Source organism: Camelus bactrianus, chromosome 22 (genome assembly GCF_048773025.1).
Source record: "Camelus bactrianus isolate YW-2024 breed Bactrian camel chromosome 22, ASM4877302v1, whole genome shotgun sequence".
Taxonomy (NCBI): Eukaryota; Metazoa; Chordata; class Mammalia; order Artiodactyla; family Camelidae; genus Camelus; species Camelus bactrianus.
In genome coordinates, this window is record NC_133560.1 from 5,360,168 (window position 1) to 5,376,985 (window position 16,818).

A 16,818-nucleotide genomic window follows, 5' to 3' on the forward strand; every position below is an offset into this window, starting at 1 on the left:
CTTGGCTATTCTGCTGCCAACAATCGTGTATTTTTGTGCGATGTACGTTTTCTGTTCTCTTGGAAAAGCACTACTGAGTTCTCTGGTAACTCTACATGTAACTTGTGTTTTGGTTTTGGTTTTGGTTTTAATGGAGGTACTGGGAATTGAACCCAGGGCCTCCTGCATGCTAACCACACGCTCTACCACTGAGCTATCCCCCTACCCCGTCTACGTTTAACTTTTCAAGGAAACACCAGACTGTTTTCCATTTTCCATTCCCACCACTGTGTGTGAGGGTCCGAATCTGCACATCATCACCACGACTGCTGAAGATTTGCCAGGCGATCAGATCGCGAGTCCGTGGCCTCTCCGTTTACCAGAGTGGCAACCGCGTGTTAACAGTAACAATCAAAGACTTCAGCAGGTACCTGAAAGGGGAGCGTTTATGTCAAGCCACAGTTGGGGCACACACTCCAAGGCGCCCTGCTGCTGTGGGGTGGGCCAGCGCCCCTCCCGACTTCCAGCGACCTCCAACGCGGCCCGTCCCGCCCCTTCCGGAACTGCTGGGTGAGCTGATGCGGTTGTACAGCGCGTAGACCTCATGCTTCTGCTGCTTCACCTTGGCCATCAGGTCAAACTCCTCGGACTCCAGCTGGTGGATCCAGTCCGACAGGGCCTGGGCCTTCTTCCGGAGCTGGTCCTCTCCCGTGTAGTCGATGTTCAGAGGCTTTCTACGCTCAGACAGGATGCGCTGCTTCACTTCACGCCCTGTCTGGTGCTTCCCCCGCTTCTGTTCTGCCATGACCAGGTAACCCCCAAAATGGGCCCCCATGTTGGACAGAACCTTCTTCTTTTTGGCATCATCCTGAGCCCGCTTCTTGGCCTCTTCCTCTTCCTTCTGCATCTTCTCCTCCACCACTTGGCCTGACACTCGCGTCCCTTCTCCGTTCTGAAGCGCTGCTGCTCAGCTCTCTGTGCCCGGCGCCGCGCAGGGAGCGATTTCCGGGCCACGAGCTCCTCTTCCTGCTCCTTCCACTGCTCACAATGCACGTCAGTGAGCGTCTGCAGCTCCGGCAGCTCTTTTCCCAGGAGCTTCCGGCGGGTGTCACTGAAGTCCGCACGTTCCCCTTCTGGGATCTTCGGCGGGGTCAGTGGAGCTACCACGGGAGGCCTGGCCTGTGGCACTCCTCTCGGGCTCTGCCGCCGGCGCCGGCGCCGGGGGCGTCGTCCCCCTCGGCAGCCTCCTCTTCTCAGGCTGCTCCTCGGCGCCCCACGCCTTGGTGTGACCTGAGGCCGGGTCAGCGGAGGTGCAGGCGGCGGGGCTGAGTATTCGTAAATCTATTTTAGTATCTGATTCCTTTCAGTATTCTCTGACGGTCTTAATCAGATAATACTAAAACTCCTAGTGACCTCATGCCAGAGGAATGAAAACATTTCAGATGACATCAACCTAATTCTGCTGTGCTTTCTTATTACACAGGGCTCAGCTCTCTCTTCTGACAGTTTCAGATACTCCCAAGTCCCGCTTAGATTTTACCCTACGTCTCTGTCTCCCAAGAATGTGTTGCGAAAGATTTTGCCATTCACTGTATTTCCTTTTCTCTTTCCTGCCCTCAATTCCCCTCTTTAAAATTATGTATTATAGTGGAGCTGTGTTTCAGGCGACTTGAAATATGAGACTAGAGAATTAGATACTGGAATATAAATTAAAGGTATAAATTGGAGACTCTTCTATTTAAAAAATTTATTTGAAACAGTACAAATATATGTGATTGCTTCATGAGAGTTTTGGGAGAAACTTATGTGGAGCTGGACCATAAAGGTCTTCCAGTTAAGTGAAACTTCTGGCTGTGAGTGATGCATTACCTTCTGTGAGTGATGATGCCTGTCCTTTGTACAGTAGGATGATTGTTGGTACGTGATGGTCACCCACTATTTCCACTGTGATTCTAAACACCAAGACACTTTGAGATACAGTGTTAACAACATGTGCTGTGTAGCTCTGTAATGTCTGTCAATCACCTGTGAGTGTTTCAAATACACATAAAACTAGGCTTAGCAATAAATCAATCCTGGGAAAATAGTTTATTAAAATTTAGCAAGTGAGACGTTCACAACAGACATGAGTTTGCCAAATACATTTACTTTGTAATAATTTTAATATTGCATTGGAACGGGCTAGTCAGAAAGAGAGAGGAGAGAGACAGAATATGAGTGGGAAAGAAAGGGTACTGTGGTGTGGTGTTTTTTACTATATAAATTGCTATTACAGAATAGTTTGATAATTCAATTTCATGATTATTCATTGTGAGTTTTAAATTTAATTTGATACTCCAAGCAATTGTACACATTCCCTCTCAATTCTAAAAACAAACAGACAAAATAAAAACCAATGAGGAATATTATTATTGTTCTTTGCCTTTTTAGAATATGAAAATTAAGGCTCAGAATGTGGAAATGACTTGCCCATTTTATATGACTATTAAGCAGTCATAGCTTTCAAAACAAACTACTCTTTATTCCTCTGACAACTGCCTTTCTAATCACTGCTCTTATCTCCCATCATTTTAATACAGGAAAAGTAGATCATGCCATTCAGAAGTCCAGAATCTGTCCTTTGAAACACAAGTTCTTTTAGCATTTGATAGTCACTAGAGCAGACATAACCTGAGAAGTTAAAATAAGACAAAAGTAATATTTTAGGCATTTACAGCTTTACAGTCAAATCACATTTAAAAGGAAAATTTTACAGTCACTGATATGAAGGAAAACGAAGACAGAATGTTGCCACCACCAGTGAAAATTTAGCTTTGGCAAATACTCAAATATATTTGAGAGCTTAGTATCATTTATTTATTTTAAAGATGTTTTAACCAGGTGACTGAGCTGAGCTCCCTAAATGATACTTTATATCCTAAAGTTTGATTTGCTGCTCTCCTCTATCAACATTTCTACTCTATTTTTGAATGTAAACTCTGATGTTCAGTTATGATATTCTTAGTTTCAACCTGCTTGGGTGCATAGTTTTGGTCTCATAATTTCTAATTTGCATCTATAGATGCAAGTTGAAAATGAAAAATAAAGACTTCAAAATAGTTTTTATTTAAAATGTACAGGTAGTTATATATTTGTATTATCTAAGTAATTGCTTCAGTTATCCATTTCATTAGATGTGGACTGCACAACTTTCATTTTTATGTATATTTCATAATATTTGAAATTATTTCTGCATTATAGTTTAAACCAGGTATTACAGTTCATGTTAAGATTTATTGTTACTAAAAATTAGCAACATTTTAATATTATGCTAACACCATATAAAATTTACATCTTTGGCATTGCACTGAATTTGACAGAATCAAAGAGTATCTGTGAATAAGCCATTCTTGTGGATTTCTCTTATTTTTCCTGTGTGTGTGTTTAAACAGACTAAACATAACTGTTTGGCATTAAGGTTCAGAAACTATATTCTGACTAGCAAATAAGGTCCTTAAAGAGAACTAGTTTTTTTCATATTACAATTTCTCTTATAATTAATATTTATTATATAATGTTTCTAAAGAAGTCAAAATAATCCAGATTGTTAATTTTAAATTTTCAAGTTAGTTATACATATATTTGTAATACAAATGGCATGCACTAATTGCAATTGTATGTATGTGCTGTGTTAAGCGGTATTGCAGGATTATTAGCAACCTTTTCCATAAACCAAATCTTGAGACTGATATACACTTGAAATGAAACTTTATAAACATGTGAAAGTACATGAATATTTATATATTATGCTTCTTAAGCTGCTTGGCTTAATTAATAGTAGTATCCTATGATGATGACTTAGGAGCAGAGGTATAAATCTTGTTAATTTCTATTTTTGGCCTCAGCTTGTGATTTTATACGTAGAACAGAATAAACATACAAACAAGAGAAGAATTCTCTACTGTGCTGTTTTCCCAATGGCTTGTGTTTAAAGCAAATTCAAAAATAAATAAATAAAAATAAGGTGAATTTACAATTGGCATGTTTATTTAGGTCTACAGTAAGATATTCTTATATTTAAATCTTCACACATTAACAATGTGTGTTAACGTTAACAATGTTAATGTGTTAACATTAACAATGCCCATTTGAAGTTACTGCTGTCTAAATAGTACTTTATTATTATTTTTCCTAAATGTATTGGAATAGTATTTAATATACAGAAAGAGTCAACCATATATGCACTTTAGATTAAATGCTAATATATTTGTATATATTAGAGCATAGTTTAAACAAGCCAATGAACACATGTATTATAAATTTATATTTTAACCTCACAAATTAGTTTTAACATATATTGAAACTAGAACTGCATTTATGGCCATTTTTTAAGATAGCACCTTTCTTCCAAGAACCCAGAACAAATTCTGGTGTTCTGTTCAGAATAACCCAAGTTAATCAACTCAACTGTTTTTTGAAGTGACTAAGAAAATGTATTCTATGATTTTGAGGGGTGAAAAATTTTTGCCAGGAAGCCTAATGACTTACCCAGAGAGAACCCAACAGTTTGAACCAATAGACAAATATTATTCTTATTGGGTTGTATGTGTGGATGGATATTTCTTTTATTTCCACTAGGAAATTCACAGATTCTTAAGATGGGTTTTAAAGACTAACTTTCCACTATGCTTATTATTAAAGAGGGAGAGCTTTTACAAATAGATACTACCTATCTACGCAGCCTCAATCCTAACTCACTCACTACATTTAATGTTGATTAATATCTTAGATATGTATCTCTTGGAAGCTCAGGTATTCTAAATTTTGATTCATAGTCTTCTGGAGCCTCAATAGGTAAAATATATATTAATTTACTCAAGCTTCTAACAAAACAACTTTTATGAGGTATACTATTATTTCCATATTTTAATACTTTGAAGATATTTTTATTATTAAAACCATTATAAAAGTTACACCAATCAAAAACATATAATTATTCAAGCCTCTCAAAATACCTAAAAAGTTTGTTTCTCCATAATTAGTGTAAGAATTTAATATTCACTTAGAGGACTGGAAAGAGTAATGATACAGGTTTTTAAAAAGACCTTATAAATCTTGAATGGTAGTAATTATTTTCTATTAATGCAAAATATATTAATATAAAAATAAGCACACAACTCTCTGTGGCTGAAGTTCTTTTAAATCTGCATGTTCTGAGTTACCACATAAAATCTACGTCAAGGATTACAGTGAACTCTGTCAGCTTTAAATGTGAAATTTTGCCAAAATGAGATGATTATTTTTTAATTTATAATGTACTTTTTTTTTTACTAACAATGCCTGATTTACACAGCATAAAATAAAAATAAATTTTTTGAATGACTCGGTTTTATTTGAGATAAATAATCTAAGCAATTTGTATGACTTGAATTATCTTAATTGTCTATACATGTTAATTAAAGGCTACAACAGCAACAATTCACAGTTTTGTACTAAGTAAACACACATTTTTTTAAGCTGGTGGGTCTATTAAATCTAAAACCTTGACAGTGATCAAAGCAAACTTTCCAAAATGCATTTTCCCCCACAGGTTTGAAAGAATTTCAATAGCAAATTTACTTGAATCTTCTCCTCTTTGTGACTTGCCATTTGCAGTTGGTCCCTATTGCCTTTTTTGGAGTCCCTCAGTCTGTCAGGAAGATAATGGACAGTGTGGAGACTGGTGGCCAGAGAGAGCATAGAAATTGGTGGCCGGCTCCACAAGTAAGGATGGCAAGGGAACCCGAACACTTCTGATGTCTGTTGGCAACTCTGGCAGGACTGTAGGAAAAGGTGTCCCTGCACACAGAAGAGAGCAGATATGCCAGAGGCAAAGAAGGGATTGTTCACCATGGAGAAGACCCTAAGCTTGGGTAGTAGTGGATTGTAGTGGGCAACTTCAGGCTGGAAATTGTATATTGTATAAGTGTGTATGTATGTGAGAGAGAGAGAATTACTCCTGTCAGAGTTTTTTCCCTTGTGCTTTCCTATCAAAAGATGGACCTTGGTTAGGGAAGTGTTAGAGTCCCTGCGTTCCAGTCTTTTTGCTTTTTTGGTGGTGAGAAAGGGGAGGTAATTAGGTTTATTTACTTATTTATTTTTAAAGGAGGTGCTGGGAGTTGCACCCAGGACCTCATGCATGCTAAGCACGCCCTCTGCCGCTTGAGCTATACCCTCCCCTTCCCTGTGTTCCAGTCTTAATCATTGTGAGAAAGCAAGACAAGTTAAGATGTTATTATCTCTTAAAGACATACAGTGGTAGTTAACCATTACAGAGAATAAACAAAGCTAGCAATATAATAGCAAATCTAGATAGATGAGCAGATAGATTTATCTATGAACTCGGGCAAATTTGAGTGAATAAGCAATACATAAATAAGTACTAATTTATGAGCACTAGCCCAAAACTATACCAGTATATGAACAATTTGGAAAAGCATATGATGCACAGTAAAGTAAAAATTTTTTAAACTATGGATTGAACTTATGTTCTGGTGACTGGTATATATGTGCTTTCTTAAAAGTCTTGAATAAAAGTATCTGCTATTAATATGTTTGAGAGGAAGAGATTATTTTGAATTGCAATTATTTGGCTATAAACCAATGACAAAGAAAGAACAAGAAAATACAATAGAGATTTAGGCATTGGAGAGAGTGAGCGTGAGGTGTATCTTCAAGCTGAGGCGCCACCCACCACCACCCCATCTTGGTGGTTCCTCAGGAGTTGAACAGCCTGGCCATCCCTCTCAGTGGTTCCTCCAGGAGTCCCAGACCGCCACCATCCCTCTGGCACCCGTGCCCGCGCCCCTCCCGGCCTCTTCCCGTCCCAGGGCAGAAGCTGCCACAGTCACGGCCTAGAGAGCCCTGCAGCCCACCCAGGTGGGGCGAGGCGACCGCTACTGCACGTATACCGAGCTGCTGGCCATCGTGCCGCACTTCAGGTAGAACCCCAACGAGCTCATGGTCACCTGGATTCTGCGGGTGTATGACGGGGGGGGGGGGGGGGGGGCAGCGCTGTCCCTGAATTCCGGGGAGCTGGCGCTGCTGGGCGACCTGACCGGCGATGCCGTCTTCAACTGCCGCTGCCAGGCCCTGCGGGGAGGCTGCCGAACGCTGCTGGCCTGGCTGCTGCTCTCCCGGTGCCAGCGCTGGGAGTCCTTCCTGCACTTCGAGGCCACCGGGCTGCCCTTCCCGTCCTGGACCACCATGGAGGAGGGCATCCAGCTGGTGTTGGGGCTGGGCCTGCTGGCCTGGATCTACCGAGAGCCGCCCCTGCCCGGGGAGCCCTAGCGCCCGGCGCCCGAGGACATGCCCTTCATGCAGGGGCTGCCGCGGCGCCTGCTGACGGCGGCTCCCTCCGAGCTGCGGCTGTGCTGGTCAGCCTGCTGGTCAAGGGCATGCCGGTGCTGGAGGCGGTGATGGAGATCCGGACCATCGCCGCCATCGGCCTGGTGTGGTGCCAGAGCCAGCCCGGCCGTGCCAGGCTCATGCTGGGGCCCGACCCGACGCACTAGGACTTCACGGGCTGGCTGCTGAGCCACGGCGCGCCCAGGGAGCGGGTGGGCAAGCAGCCCACCAAGGTCCTGCCGGAGCGGTACAGCAGAGGCCAGGCGCAGCCGCAGCCGCAGCCGCGCCGCCTCCGGGCAGGGGAGGAGCAGCCCCCGCCTCCCCCGGGCTCCGACCAGGCCCGCGGTGGGGAGCCGCCCGTGCCCGTGCGCCTCGACGAGGCCTCAGGTCCCGGGGTCCAGCTGGTGCTCGGAGCGGGGGAGGGAGGCTAAATCCCAGGCGAGCCAACAGGCAGGGAGCAGGGACATTGGAGGGGAGGCACAAAGCCTCGGCGGGGTCGCCTGTGTGCCCCCGATGGGCTGAGGGACGGCCCCGGCCACCCTGTGGGCCTCACTGGCCAGAGCTGGGGGAGAACGGCTCCTGGCTGAGAGCTGCTTCTGGATTCGGGGAGAGTCCGCTACATTGCAGTCTGATGCACTTCAACCCAAGGGTGTGGGGGAGTCGGTACCCACCGCTCGGCCACACGGGCCGCCAAAGCATTACTGGCCAAGAGGGAGACCCCGAAGACCACGACATGGAAGCAACTTGAAGTCTGCACCCTTTCTCAAGGTTTTATTAGATGCAGTGTTTTAACCTATTACTTTATTTTCAGTGTGGAACGTGTGGGTTTTAGGAAGGCTCTTTCCCCTTTTGTGGTAGTTTTTCTCTTGAGACCTTTTTTTATGCAAAGCCTTTTCTCTTTTTAAAATGCCATTCGCTCACCTGGGGAAGGTGCAGCCGGTTTCTTCTGGTTCCTCTAGCTGGGTGTGTGGCTGGAGTGTCTGCGAAATGCCTGGGTGAGGGGTGCTGGGGCCCAGAACCCCAGCTTGGTGGGGATGGACAGCCCTGGCAGGCAGCGCCAGGCACCCATTAAACACCTGGCATGTCCCTAAAAAAAACAGAACAGAGATTTAATATCCCATTTCATTTTAATTTTGATCCTTTGGCTAATATTAAATTTATTATTATTTTATGTTAATGCTGCTTCTGTTTCTTTTGTTTTGCTTTGTTTATTATGGTAATACTGATTATTCTTACTAATTCTCATTAGTCTGAAAATAATAACACTCATTGACTGATGACTTAAATTTTAGAAACAGGATATGAATCACAGACTTCCATTTCTAGAGCTCAGTGTTCAAGCTAAAAATTAGAATTCAATCACTTTGAAATTACAGAGGAAAAGTATGTGGTATGAATAAACATAAATGTTTAAAAATCCAGAAATTGGAGAAGATTTTAACTTTAGACACTATTTCAGTTAACTTTCTAATTCATATAATCCTAGAAAAATATCCAAAGATTCTGTCTAGCTAAAGAAACTCCATCCTTATAATGGATTAAATTGCATTTGTGAAACTATTGCTAGATAAAAGTTATTTTATATTAAGAAATTTTGGCTTTAGATATGATACACTTTTTATTTGACTAGGCAAATTTTAATTTGAATGAGGAGTTTTTGCTTGATAATATTTGGTGCATTAAGCTTATTAGAGGCAATAGAAAAGAAATTGATTAACTTTAATTGTTAATTACATTTTCAAAGTTAGACTTTATGTATAGTTAAAATTTACATTATGTCTAATAGATACACATGCAATTTAAATAACCTAACATTACAAATACACTTTAAAAATATGTGTATACCATGTATTTTTTAAATTGGAATAGCTGTTAGGCATACAGTTTTGGCTTAAATATGATAAATCATCATCTAGAATATTTCCTGTATTATAGATTATATCATTTGCTGTATCTTAACCACATTAAAAACATTGTCTCTATCTTAGAAAATGTGGTTTGTCAGTCTGTGTAGATCAAAAAATAAGTGAAAATGAAGTTAATAAAGTATTAAGTAATAATAGGAGAAATACAAATGTATTGAAATGTATGGTTATATAGGTATAATATTAAATATTATTATATAGAATTTTATATGTACCTACACCGAAAAGGAAAATAAGACAATATATATGGTATTTATATCTTCTAAAAATTCTGTGTTAGAAATAGATCAAGGAGCAGGTATGAGTAAGACTGATCAAAGGAGCCTGTTTTGCCTGCTGAGTTGTTCATATTTAAGAGTGATTCTATCTGTCTGCTTCTTGGAGGCTCAGAAGTGTTGTAATCTACAGAGGGAGCCAAGAAACTGTGAACCTTTTGAAATTACTTAAAATTTCAACAAAACTGGAGATTAAATGATCACTTCTAATTGAATACACACACATATATACATACATATAATATACACATTATATATATGTATAATAATTTCTACCAGTAAAAACATAAATTAAAACTTTATGAAGAAAAAATACTTTTGTCAGAATGTGCTTGTAATTTGTTTACTGGGGCAGTTATTTAAGAATCATGATAGTTCTGTAGATTTAAATACAGACCACCTCTTAATCTAGGAATATTTAAAAGTCACATTTCTGGACTTTTTAAAGGAAACTAAGTTCTTCATCAGGATTTGATGAAGTTACAAAGAAAAAAAGATGTGGTTTGTTGAAATTTAAAAATAACAACTACTTTCTTTAAGAATCAGTGAAGTCTGGTGTAATCTCATTAGTGAAAACATTCCCAGATGCTGAAAAGTTGTGTCCAAGTCAAAAACTTTGACTAGAAGAGAAACAGGGGGAAAAATGCAAAATCAGGGACAGCTGGTATGTTGTTTTCTGGACTTATAAAGACTTTCTTGTGGTGATCATGAGAGGTCCCAAGTACTTAGTGTATTTTATTTGAATTATGGAATTAGTGGCTTGGTCCCAGTCACATCTGGAAAAACACTGCTGCTCTTCTACAAAGACAAGTTTAAACAGTAAAAATGTCCACAGCCTGTCCATTGAATTAAGGTCACCATAGCTACACTTCAATTAAAAGCATGTATCATTTCTCTGACTGCTCAGTTTCTGCTAGTTTCAAAATCTCTCCCTGCTTGCTAGGACTGGAATGCATTAGACCAGACAGAGGGATGTGGAAATCATTAGGTTGTAATACAGGTGGAGGAGACAATATCTGAGGCTGTTGTCCCCATAGGAAAAATCATGCCAATTTTTGTGCTGGTATCTTTTCAGCATCCCAATTAGAGACATTACCTTTAATGTACAGTTTTGTTCACAGATCATCATTTGATACATCCTTTAAAGCACACAGGAGACATATCACACTCTGATGTGCGCCACACGAGTGGTATGCCTAATGAAGTAAGCATTCTTACACCAGACTGGTGCGAGCCACAGATGTGTGTGTAACTCCAAAATATCGATTCATAAGCCTATCACATCTTCACAGGTTATTTTGCTTAAAGCTTCTTTAAAACTACATAGATAGGTGTCTAGAGTGACATTCTTAATAATCAGAAAAAGTGTATTTTAGCCATGTCTTTTATAAGAAATTAAACACCTTTCACAGAAAGAATTCAAATGAATTATCGGGGTTTATTTTCAAAACAGTAAATAGGCATTGCCTCCAATTTTTTAGGTGAAGACACAAGGACCTCAAAGTGACTGACTGACTTAAGACAGCGTGATGATAGAGAACGTGATGAGATGGACTCAGTACATAGTTGCCATTTGTACACAGGTGCAAAATTAGTGTAATGACTGCTAGGAAAATGAGCATCATCCACTGTGCGCAAGGCAGGGTGGCCTTTAAGAAAATCACTGGAAATGCCAACAAAAGGCAAAAGTCTCTGTCTCTTTTCTCTATGTCTTTGGTGTAATTATGTGGGTACCTTTCTGTGGGAAAATAATAGCTATTGGCATTACCTTCGGAGTTGTTTTGAGGAAATAAAGTAGCAATGGCTAATGTATTTGGCACTTGTTCCATTCTTTTGGCCTAAATATAATTTGTATGAGGCAAAATTGTTAACATTACTGGCAAGGTAAAAATCACAGCATGACTAGGATGTTAACCATTCAGTAATGCCCATCGGTTCCCAGGCACTGGAGTAGCTGCTGAGAATACTGAGATGAATTGACCGTTTTCCTCACCTTCAAATATGTTATAAAAGCTGAGATGGGAGATATACAAACAGCAGCTACTATACAATATAGGGAGTGTGATGATACAGTTGGGTTTTTTTGAAAGCTAAAGGGAAGGGCCTACAGCAGGAAAGACTTCTCAGAGGAGAAAATAGCTAAACAGTGGAGTAAAAGAGAAGCGATGTAGGGAAAGATGTCAAAAGTCAGAGAGGATGGACATGGCTGTCAACTAGGGACTATTCTACAGGTTTCAGATATAAATGTAAATATGCATAGTACCCATTTTCTACTATTAATAGAGGATAGAAATGATTATAATATTCAGATTTTATTTAAAAAGTTAATCACTTTACTCAAACAAGACATTTTAGACCCAAATTACTACCTATAATATTAATAAATTTGCTCTCATTATTTGTTTATTTCTTCTGATTTTAAATAACATGTATCAATTATAAAACATTTTTTGGAAAAAGTTAGAGATGTAAACAGACACAAATCAGATCAACCATCCTACAATAAACTCTATTTCATAAATGCAGTCAGACAGTTTGACATTTATGATGTAGAATAATTATTTTAGTTACAATTAAACTAACAGGAAATGCCAAAACAGTATTATTAATTCACAAGGAAATTGTTGGTTGTAATTTTTTATCAAGGTACTTTCCATCATATTTCTCTGTATAGTGAGAATTGTTTCAAAATTATAGTACTGACAATTGTGAACAGATAAAAATGTTAAAGTGAATTAATTTTCTTTTAACTGTAGTAGAATCCAGTAATAGTTAATGATAGGGGAAAAGGTAATTATAAAAATAAATCAGTGAAAACCACCTTCAATACTTTCAAGTTCTTGTCTATAATTTAATACATAGTATTTGAAGAACAGCAGGTTACAAAAGAAACTACAGAAATGTCCGTGCATTTCAAGGGATCTGTAACAAAACTGACCTGAGAATTTATTCGCTTGTCCACCCAGATTGTTCAGATGTATTCTTGACACAAAGCAATTTGTATCTAGACTTGGCTATTTTATTGCTATTGGCCACTTACTGCCTTGTGTTAATGATCTTTTGACAAATCTTCACTGTTTTTTAGTTTTCTAGTAATTTTTTTTCCTTCTTCAGTTTTATTAGGCAGAATTCTTACAGTTTGACTGCACATACACATTATATTGCATGTAAGTACATATATACAGTATACTGCACTTTTTTTAGTTTACATGTATGTACTGATTATTGTTTCTAAGAACAGATTAGAGCTTTAGCTTTTTAAACTTAGTTATCAAAGGAATAAAGCCAACTACAAAATAAGAAATCAACATAGTGCAGTGATCCAATCATAAGGGACAGTCAAATGTGCTTACACATATTCAAGAAATCAATCATCTTAGTTATAAATAATAAGTAGTTCATTTATGTCCTTATTATTTTTGTTATTATTTTTTAGACACATCCTCACTTCTTGATGATTCATTTCTCTGGATCAGAATACATACAATGATATATTTTCTTTATCTCACAAAAATGTTGTCTTGGAGGCTAAAATGTATTTTGTGACTCAGTACATTCTCTCCCCTACCACACAAGGATAACATTGCATTTGTATAATATGCAAACTGTTTTACTCAAAATAATCATCTTGAACAAGATTCAGAAGGGGGCAAGTATTTCATTCATTCTTGTAATTATTTATGTTTTGTCCTATCCTGAAAAGGATCCAAGGAAGCCTATAGGAAAGCATATAATAAGACATAGCGAACTAAGCTGCGTGAGCAAATTGAAGCAAAGGGGAAATAAGAGGAAGATATCCTACAAGTCTGCAGAGGACAACACGTCATGAGGACATATCCTGCCGGAGATGGGTCACAGGCTTGGCTTAAGCTCCCTAATAGCCAGCCTCAGAGGGGAAAATCTCCATTTTGTGATAAACAGGGTCTTTTCAGAATAGGAAATACAGATGAGCAGCGCAGGATCCTAGCATGGAGACCGGAGAGAATTGTATGCCGCCGTTAATCATTCAACTCTGCAGAGCAACAAACTCAACAGGAACAAAACAGAACTAACTATCCAAGAACAGCTTCTTAGAAAGTTCCACCATGACTTCAGCATGGGCAAGTTAGTGTGCAGTTTAGTAAACCCAACCATTGCACTTAGGTCCAGATTTGTCACTCCACTGGGCAGGCTTTATCCAGATGGATGTATCATATGTTCTTGAGATGTGATTGAGTAATTGAGCAATTACTCAGTTGTGTAATTGAAACCAGTAAATATTACTTCTCTAGACAACATTTTTGATTAGTATTGAGTGGTAGGGATTTAGTGTTAAAAATAAGAGCTAAACATTGAATTTAATTTTTTTTTTAAATTAACCAAACAGGAGTAGGATTTACACAGTCAGAAAACTGCCATGAGGGCTTAAATGTTCCAGTCATTTCCCAAGGCTTCTACATTAGGTCCCCACCACTGGTTTGGTGAGCTCTCGTTACACAAGGCGTGTCCACACTCATCAACATCAAAGTTGTGTTTGAAGTGCTTTCATAGAACGTTTTCTCAGTGACTGTTATGATATCTGAAACCTATGTAGCAATGCAGGACAGATTCTAAATAGAATCTCCATAACTCACATTTCTTAAGATTTATGTAAAAGATATCATGGTTATAAGCTATTGCTTCTTAAGATCAAAGAGAATTGTTTTATTTATTTAAAAAAAATAAGTAGCACTAAAGTATTGTTTTGTAATTTTCCCTGTGTAACTTGAAAGAGAGAGTACTGGGGTTGGATTCACAAATACAGATATATTTACCACAGTCTCCAGTCCTCTTTCCTTCTCCTATTTTCATGGGTGTAGATCTGCTTCTGAAAATTAAATCTTGAAGAGGTCAAGGTGATATTGTCATATATGCACAAGGTCTTTAAGATAAGGAAGAACTGGGAGGCCGAATACCTAAAGGAGTTTTATCTTAATTAAAAAAAAATTATTGCAAAAACTCTACTAAAATTGATGGCAGCCAGTTTTTTCTTTGAAATCCCAACTTTAGAAATCAGTAGTTTGGTTGACAAGCCACAGTTTGTTGCTTGTTACTGGTCATCAGGTCTATGGAAGGTGTGTGGATTTTAGGGACTCACAGTTAAGCATAAACCCACCTGGAGTCTGGGGAAAATATCCACTTTTATTGTAATGAACACCTCGCACTTGCAAAGCAAATGGGCCAAACTGAAATCCTATGATGCAAATAGCAGCAGTGACATTCCCTATGTTGGTTATAATACTTCAGTTCCTACAAGCTTTATCTTCCTCCCCTGATGCATCACATTTCACCATTGCACCAAATACTAGCATTTTATTTTTATTTCTCAGCAGTGTGTGTTCAACCTAGTGTTGGCCATTGAATTAGTGCAGACTAGTAGAATACAGGCACCTCTAAACTGCTGAGTGCATACTGCATGCTTTACAGCTGCGTAAGTCAGCCTCAGTGATCACAGTGATGAGGACTTCATAGTGACAACTAAACATGTGATCTCAATCCTTACCCTTTCCCACCTAAACTGAGAAGTTCTGCTTTTTGAGAAGACAGTGCTGATTGCTTTAAAGTGAAGAAATTCAGAATAACCATGTTTGTTATTAGCAATGTACTTTTAAATTATTATAAATCTTGGTGACCATCATCCATGGGAACGTGCAGTAACCTTTTAAAAATAGTGTCCTGTTACATCCTGGTATAGGAAAATTAGAAGGTTTTGTATATTATATTTGTGATTATTGATATGGATAATAATAAATTTTGGAGTGTCAAACTTCTATCCTAATTAATAATAACTTGGAAAACATAGATGATAAAATACATTTGAGATATGAGTTATTAAAACTACTACACCTATTTGAAATATTAACATTTGTGGGATAACAATATTATTTGAATACTAACAAAATGTGGTTTTGGGTATACATAATTTTGGATTAAAGAACAGTGAAATTATGTATCATCCTCTTTTAAATTATGTTATGTTCTTAATATCAAGAAATTTTTCATAATTAAACTCTACATTTCTAAAAAATTTTAAAATGTAATTAACAAGTGTATGAAAGCTAATACTCTGTATCTATTTTTCCCCATAATTTTAGTCATGATTTAATTAAAGAATTTACAACAAGCTATAGGGAAGTTTCTAGAGGGCTATCACAATTCAATGTATATGGGGTAAGAGGAATTTTATTATTTTCCTCTGAAATAAGTAAATTTATGCTTTTAAAGTATAGATTTTTGCAAAGGATAATTGCCAAAAGTTAACTAAGTACTAGGATGTGTAAGAATCTTACATTTATTGAACAGATTGTTTTTTGAGGTTAAATGATAGTATTTCTCTTTAAGTCACACGGTCTTGAATCTATTTGGAGTGATTTAAAAATTCTTGCTTATGAAACATTTTATTTTAAAAATATTTCATGTGGATGCAAATTTGTTTTTCTTGAGCTTCAGCCTTTATGTTTTGCCTTCCTACCAACCTCCTCCTCAATCCCTTTTTAATAAAACGAGAAATATATGCATGTTTGTTGTGGTAGCATGGTGTTATGTAACAAGCTGTTTCTGCTTAGTGTGTTGGAGCATCTTAACTGTCGTTTAGATGAAGACTGAAGGGAATGAGAAAGTATAAGTCAGTCACTAGAGAAACCCAGTTATTAAAGCAAACACAGCAGTTAGTTCTGCCTTAAACCTACCCTTGCCAGTTAACGTCCAGGTATGAGTTAAGCATATGGTATGTTTTTGCACTGTTAATCCTTGAGCTACATTATCTGTACATTCTCTGTGATTTTTAAATTTGAGGCACATCAATAGTCAAGGAGAATATCTCAGTATTTAATCAATAAAGATAATTTTTTCCTGCCAGATTGACACTAACACTAAAATTGACCCTTTTTTAAGAGTGGAGGAATCTCCTTCTTCTATCGGTCACCTTCTTACTAGGCTAAAGCACTTGTATTCCATGCATTCATTTATTTCTAAATTCTATATATTTACTTCTATATTCCATACATTATATTAGGCTCTGGGAATAAAGAGGTGAATGATAATTTCAATGTCTAATGGGAGAGACAAATGCACAAAGTATCTTTATAGTATCTTGATAGATGCTGTATGTAAGAGTATACTTGGTGGAGTATGAGATACTATTGGGGTCGGGCGATGGGCAAACTCATCCCAAGAAAGCTTCCCAGGCAAAGACAAAGTTAAGAGCAATGGATCAGTTTATCTCTCTGAGTCTTTCAAGGGCAGAATATTAAAGC

General features: G+C 38.2%; 2 pseudogenes; one reads left to right on the forward strand and one right to left on the reverse strand.

The window, feature by feature from the left end:
* Nucleotides 1–430: 430 nt before the first annotated feature.
* LOC123614388 (troponin T, slow skeletal muscle pseudogene) lies at nt 431–6,923 on the reverse strand (annotated as a pseudogene).
* Nucleotides 6,652–8,772, forward strand: LOC141574632 (uncharacterized; annotated as a pseudogene).
* The last annotated feature ends 8,046 nt before the right edge of the window (nt 8,773–16,818 follow it).